The 7501-nt window shown below is 40.0% G+C and overlaps 1 long non-coding RNA gene across 2 annotated transcripts in view; it reads left to right on the top strand.

Annotated features, from left to right (window-relative positions):
• Positions 1 to 226: 226 nt before the first annotated feature.
• The window catches only part of LOC121899370, an 8380-nt gene continuing 1105 nt past the window's right edge, over positions 227 to 7501 (top strand). The window contains exons 1-5 of one of the 2 annotated variants that reach the window (XR_006096684.1): positions 227 to 1036; positions 1282 to 1488; positions 3351 to 3730; positions 3943 to 4105; positions 7258 to 7501. The exon at positions 7258 to 7501 is cut by the window's right edge and continues 1105 nt beyond it. This is a non-coding gene — a long non-coding RNA (uncharacterized LOC121899370). Of the gene's footprint in view, positions 1037 to 1081; positions 1489 to 3350; positions 3731 to 3942; positions 4106 to 7257 lie in introns of those variants that run through there. The other variant, XR_006096683.1, reaches the window with a different exon arrangement.

Here is a 7501-nt window from a genome sequence, read left to right as displayed (position 1 = left end):
GAGTGCATTACTATCGCCGCTAGATGGCATAAGTGTAACTATAGGTTGTTTTTTGCCACCTGAATTTTAGACCTATACTGTTTTGTGTGTTTGTGTTTTGTGTGTGTGTGTGTGTAAGAGAGTGAGACAGAGCACTGAAATTTAAACTTGACAGATGAGCAAGAGCAGGAGGAGCCGGAAAGAGATCAACGCATGCATATTCTATGCTGGTACTCAGTTATACAAACACGTTTTCGCAATTGATTTAATACATATGATTGCACATACATATGCATGTGTAATTGAAAACTCTTGCTAAATTATGTAGCGATGGTATCATGAGTGTATAGGCTGCAAACATGAGACAACACAACACAGTACAAAAAGACATGGATAAAAAAAACAAAAACTGCTGATTCCAGAAAACTTGAATAGCCTGTTTCAGTTTTGCTGTGTATCTATGTTGCCGGACAGTTAGACTAACTGTGAGATATCTTACACATTGGGGATTCCTGCAGCAAGCAGTTCTGAAGGCCCCTGAAAGCCTGCTTCAATCTCCAGCTGATTTCAGAGCAAGAGAGTAAGTCAAGGCAGCCTCGCAGACAGAATCTCTAAGAAGCAAATCTGAACATTCTCAGTTGTCTTGAAAAAAAAAAAATAGAAATAAAGTAACAGATGACGACCGAAGAGAGAGAGAGAGAGACAAAGACAAAGGGAAAAGAGAGAGTCTCTTTACTGAGAGGCACAGAGAAGCAAAGTCAACATCATCAGTTGACTGAGCGAAAGAGGGAGAGAGGAAGAGCGAAATAGAGAGGCAGCACATGGATAAATTAAATCTGCTAAAGGCAGAAAGGGAAAAGCCTCACAGCAAAGACCTCCTGGAAGAAAAGCAAGACAGGGAGGAGCAGAACATCTTTGTGAGGATAAAAGAAGAAGTGTAATCGCCCAGTTGTTTCTTTTTCTCCCAGAGGCCCCTTAGAAAACAACTGGCGCTTTAAGCTTGGACAGATAGCAGACAGAGGGACGACGGTTAGAGAGGAGGAGAATACCGCAGAGGGTTGGGAGGCTTACACACACACACACACACACACAGACACACACACACACACACGCACACACACACGCACACATGCACACATATGCTTCCACACACACAAACAATGTGCACACTGGCAGACTTCCTTTTTAGCTTTCTTTGTTACAAAGGAAACAATATTCATACACACACGCAAACACACACACACATGCACGCACAAACAGTGTATAACTCTCTTTTCTCCTCTTCCTTCCGAGTCCCTGTAGAGCTGTGATGATGGAGATGGAGATGGAGAGCAGTGTGTATTGACAGTGACTGTGACACAAAGCTGCATCCAGCACGAGAACCTCAGAGGAAAAAGGCTCTGCTTCAAAAACAAGACCTCCAATCTGCTGCTTCAACACCCTTGTAAAAATGTTGTGAAATGAGCACAAACTCTGAGATACAGTTTCCATGCTGTGGATGGAAATAAGGTGAAGATTGAATCCGTTACTCAGATTTCACAATAACAACAAAAATCTGACATCACAGTGTTTTTTTTTACATTTATTATTTGCTTTATGGATTAAATGTTGACGTGGGTAAGAAAATCAACTTTCACTGCAGTATTTGGGTGTGAGAAGAGATACAGTATATCTCCATAAGGGACAGGTGGGGTGAAAAAATTTCACATAAGTGATTTACATAATCACATGGTGTTAAAATATATGCATCTAACATTTCTTTCAGGCACCACATATTTGCATTTTAGGACATCATGTTCATTTCACAGGCAGGCTCATTTTGTCGTCAGTCTGTCAAGATGTTGGTCAGTTGAGTCTCTATAAGCCTGCATATGAGAGTCCACCCAGTATTTAAAGTGACTGTTGTATTTCCAGTTTGCCAATAAATTTGACAAATTCGATGGTGACTCCACCTGACCATCCATATGTAACTCTGTGCCGTGTGAATGAGGTCCATGTAATCTGGACATTGCTGCCAAATCCTACTCGTAATTAGCATCAGGCCTGGAAAGCTTTCAGACTTTGTTTAGTGTGCTTCATCAGTGTGAAAATAAGACACAAAACTCAATTTTATCCACATTTCAGTGTCCACAGGCCATTTTCTTGCGGTATCTTGTGCATAATTTTTTGATTCTAATGGACTTTCCTTGCACTAGCAGCTCCTACTAGTCATCTATGATGTCTCCAGAGCGGGCAGCTGAACTAAAGGGATAGTGTGAACCCTCCACATATTACAAAGTATTATACATAGTAACATAGTAGCACTCAGGACTGATGAAGGGAGTGTAAGGGACTCATAAGGTCATGCACCGTAATAGCATGTCCCATAGGCTGATATGTAAACAAATAATATCAGCAATGAAGAAAAGAATACAAACACAAATCATTCAGCAGGTGTTTGACAACATTTTTATAGCTCTGGCAAAATCTCAAACCTCTACTATTGCTCTACAAATGGTTTAGCCAACAGATGTTCCCCATAATTGCAGCATTTAGTGCTCCTGTTTTGAGATGCAACACTGGTAATTATGATACAGTTGCTGATAGAAGAAAAACTCACATCTCAGCAGAGATTATAGTTAATAACACTTTATGGTACCTTGCTGATGGTTTACTTACAGCTGTAGACACTGCTGTGAAATGTGTCATTCTCTGCATCTGGCAGATATTGTCAACTGCCAAGTTACCATAAACGGCATAACAGAGACGAGAACATAAACAGTAATGATCTCTCATTTGTTGAATATGTTTTATATAAAAAAAGAGCAACTCAGCATGGCAGCAACTCAGATAGCCATGACATCTAGTTAGATGGGTGGCAAACTTATGAGAACACAACAAAATACAAAGACAACTTCAGTTTTAATACTGTATTTCACAGGTATGACAAATCTAATGATCTAACTACATACTTTAGGGTAAGAAAATCAATAAATACTCAACATTTATTCACCTGAAATACAATTGATGTTTCCAAAAATATGCACCTATACAAAAACCTCTTACTGTCTCACCCACCTACAGCAACAAACTTCAACATGCTGTAAACAGTTCACAAATGCTGCTTGCCAGATGTCCTTGTTTCAAGTGCATTTTAACAAAACCTTAAAATTTTCACAATGTTTGGTCCCAGTGGGAATCAAACCCCATCTTACCCTAGCAATATTTATACCACACTCTTTCCCCTGATAGAGGACCACAGGACCATGTTTTAAGGCAAAAACAACAACCACAAAAAAAAAAAAAAAAAAAAAAGGAATTGCCTTAAGGGGCACTGGGAGGCACGTTAGGGGAATTAAGCAAATGTGAAAAATATTCCTTTCATTCCCCAGGGTGACGGATGAGCGATGAGTGTTGGGATAACAAGGGATCAGAGGCGAGAGGAGGAATAATGAGGATCTGCCCTGACTATCCACCTCATCCTTCCACTCATCTACACGGCCAACAGCACTGCTAATATTGCTACAACTTCCTCTACTACCACAATGAATACAAATGTCTCACGTTTTCAATGGACCCCTTAGGAAATTCTTGTTTTTCTCTTGACCCTTTCCAGTAGGCCACGGCGCAATCAGCAACAGAGCTGCACCCTGCTGCTCAAAGGAAATCAGCGTCTTGTCGTTGAACACCTCAGCAGTGTGAATGCAAGCCTGGGACTTACAGCTGAAAGGCGATCCACTTCTCATTATACTTTTACAAGCAGTGATTGCAGGTTTTTAAGATTTCAAGAGAATTACTTCGTAAAACAACTGAATAGAAAATAAATCAGTCTCATTCCTAATCTTCACTTTTCAGTCCATGAGCCTCCTCACACTAACCCATTGTTCTTTCTTTTGACTGTTCTACTTTTCTGCTCTTCAATTCCACCATCCTTTGAGACAAACCCTCCTCACCTGCTAATTTTTGTGTTTCTTTCTCCATTAGCCCCCCATTGATGCTACATGGATATTGAATGGAAGAGCCTGCTCTTTAATTGAAGTGGCTGACTCTAAAGCCCCCTAAAGACACTGGAAGAGGCTTTAGTGAACAAACCAAAAATATACTTTATGTCACACCCTGGACTACACCTGTACATCACTGCAGCAAGGTGAGTTAAACCACTGGAGGTCAGCAAAAATTAGATTGTTAGCTGATGTTAAGTTTCTCTTTAAAGCAGCTATAATCAATATTTTTTTATGATAAAAATGTATCAAATGACAATGTGGAATGTGAGAGGTGTCACTCGTAGTGATGAACATATGGAGAATTATCACCAGACTCTGCAGCTCCCCTCGGCTTTAAAGAGCTTGATAGCGAGTTTCAGTTCATTGTTCTGTTCATTGTGTCTGGCTGCAATTTTATTGTTTTGGTTCACTCTCACAGCTCTCATAGTGGCACTTTTGGCTGTGGGAGGCAGCTGTTTTCAGAGAAAAAGCTCTAACAACCGCTGTACACTACCTGCTCAGCACCAAAATGGTGAACAGACACAGTTAGCATCTAGCTGATGAACATAGTGGAACATTTAGCAGCTAAAGAGCCGGATATTTCCCTCAGAAGTTGGTAGTGATCAAAAACAGAGATCAAGGAGAGTGAATATTGTACTTACATTCATCAGGTGGATAGAAACACAACTCCAAATTAATGATAATATTGCTCTGTAATTGCTGGATGTTCTTCTTCTTCTTCTTCTTCTTCTTCTTCTGATGTTTTTTGGCACTTGGCAAACAGCTGGATGTGTTCAACATATTAATTTAAAAGGCAATGATATGTCAATTCAATCAAGAGAGACTCAATTTCTTTATGAAGTAAATGATATTTATTGAACAAGCATGATAGATGAAGGTGGAAAAGTCTTTGGCGATTAGACCCCATTGTGATGTCACTGGATATGAAAAGGGGAGGTGAATGCGAGAGTAGTATATGATAACCCCCCCTCCCCCGACACTAGACACTGATGGTGGTGATGAAGAGGCATAGATCTTGGTGGTGTGGTAGCGGCCTCTGGTGAACTCGGGCCTGGTGCTGAGGCAACGCCGTGGAGAAGATGATTGCTCTGGAATGACAGCTGACAGCAACAGAGAGGGAAACAGATTTTAAAGTTTGACAGCTGAGCTATGATTGGTGGTTAGAGATCGTGGAGGAATCTGATTTAATAACAAGGAGTGACGCCCCTAAACAGCAGATGCGAAAACAGGAGGAGCAGGGGTGAGAGAGAGAGAGAGAGAGGAGTGGGAAATGAATTAATGGTTAAAGAAAGACATTTTTTAATGAGCAAACAGTAAAGCTGGATTAAATGCATACATTGTTTCCTGTGAATCCCTGTGTAGATTGGCAGTCGGAATCCAGAGCAGGAATGGTGGATTCTGTCAATTACAAAAGAACACTTCAGAGAAAGATACGTAGAGACTTTGAATACATTGAATGGCTATTGCTGAAAAAATGCAGACTATAAATACTATCAAAAATTATTTTTGATTTCATGAAAACCTATAGAATCAGGCATCAGGGACATGCTCACTTGAATGTCTCGCAGCATATACAGTTGTTGCTCAAGGATTGTGGAGTAGGAGCGCTTACCATATCATCAAAGATCTCTTTTCTGCAACAAGCCATCTCATATATATGACTGTTTCCTTACTCTTACATGTCTTTGAAGGTCGAAAACAGCTCAGTTGGGTGATGGTGTTTAAAAACCTCACTTCACTTCATGTCTTGCTTTGTTTCAATTTTACTGCTTTGATATTTTTTTGTAACAGACTTAGATACAGTGAATGTAGATAGGCAGATAATTTAAAAATTCTCCTCTCAACGCTGTTTCTTAGTTTGTATTGTTGTCAAAGAACCTCGGCAAGTTTGTTGTTGTTTTTGTGTGTATTCTTAAATTGGATATTCAGTGTATCCTCTAATGTAATGTGTGGATTTAAGCTTTCATAAGGTAAATGACATTGTTTTTTCCCAGATTGTGAACATTGACACATACACAGTACTGTGCCTATTACTAGATGTCCAACTCTAGCTTTTTAACAGAGTAAATCTCATGATACAGACGTCAAAGATCACCATCTTTTCTGCCGCTCAAATGCTACCAAAATAATGTCTCAACGCTCAACTGTGATTCCGTGGTGCAACCTCTGGCAGAAAAAACACTTCTCACCTCTCAACGATCACTATTTTCTCATTCAGTGCGTCAAGATGTCTTTCTCTTCCTCACTTTTACAAATCTCAAACAGAATTATTCAGTCATAGCCCGTGGCTATGAAGACAAAGCAAGAGGCAGAATGAGAGCGAGGGAGGATAGCAGAAACGGAAAGAGAGAGGCTGTTTATATTTCTTATCTAAATCATTCTTTTAATCAACAGAGCTGCTTTGTGATGAGGTTATATGGACTTTAAGAAAATGCTTTGGCCAGATCAAATACCCGGACGGAGAAGTGCTTAAAGAGGCTTTTGTAGTTTCAATCTCTCTCTGTTTTATCTTTTTCTTTCCCATGCTTGCCTCTTTCTCTGTGCATCGAGACACAGCTGTCTTAATGTCAAACTCATTACCTTGCCTCTAAAGACTTACTTTCTTGCAAGGGTTAAACCTTGAAATCTCATGTAAGGTTTCAGATTTTTTTTGGTCAGGCTTGGGTGCTCTCAACTCCAGACAGCCACTAAATTAAACCTTAAATTACCTTTTACTCAGTAGAATCAGCAGGGGTCAGGAGAGACCTTCAACGGATAGCTAGCAGCGCTCATCCCTCTGGTCAGAAGAGTTTGGAGATTGACAACACTTCACACATTTTCATTTCTTTCTTTTTTCCCCCTTTATAATCAAAAGTGGGGCTCCATAAGTAGATAGAAGCTGAGTACTCCAGATTAAAACATGGCCATCTTGATTGGCCATCCCTCATTGTTAAACACTGTAGATTTAGCAAAATTTCTTGTCATAAAATCAGGATAATGATGTTGGAAAATGCTGTATTTTTTACTCCTGTTATAATTGCAATGCAAGGTTTGTGATTTGATGAATAAAGGCTGGAAAACTCTCCATCTCACTTTGATCACACTTTCTCTCTCACAACAAAAACTTTCTCTTTGTTTCTTTAACTACAAAGCAAAGCAGGTTTCAAAATCACTTAAAATCGGTCTCTAACACCACCCACAAACAAATCAGAGCACAGAAAACCATCAAACAAGCTGCTCTCAGTGTGTGCAAGCCAGTAGGCATTCTCCACCATGTCCATGTTACCCTTGTTTCTTAACCTTTTCCTCTGTCCAGGATTAACAGGCTGGAGATGAGGAGAGGGGGATTAAGGATTGTTTGCCGAACACAGTGTCTCACCATTTCAAGATCAGTGATCGAGGAGAGATGGAGAGAGCGACTGCACATCTGCATGGAAGGATCAGCTGGCTCATCAGAATCACAATTACACACAAAAAAATGAGCCTTACAGAGGCATATAGAACTTTAACCTTTTTCACAAACAAAATGCCGCTGTTAATGCAATCACCAAGGCCTTCTG

Source organism: Thunnus maccoyii, chromosome 1 (genome assembly GCF_910596095.1).
Source record: "Thunnus maccoyii chromosome 1, fThuMac1.1, whole genome shotgun sequence".
NCBI lineage: Eukaryota > Metazoa > Chordata > Actinopteri > Scombriformes > Scombridae > Thunnus > Thunnus maccoyii.
Note: the sequence above shows the minus strand (reverse complement) of the source record. Positions and strands in the feature narration are given on the sequence as shown.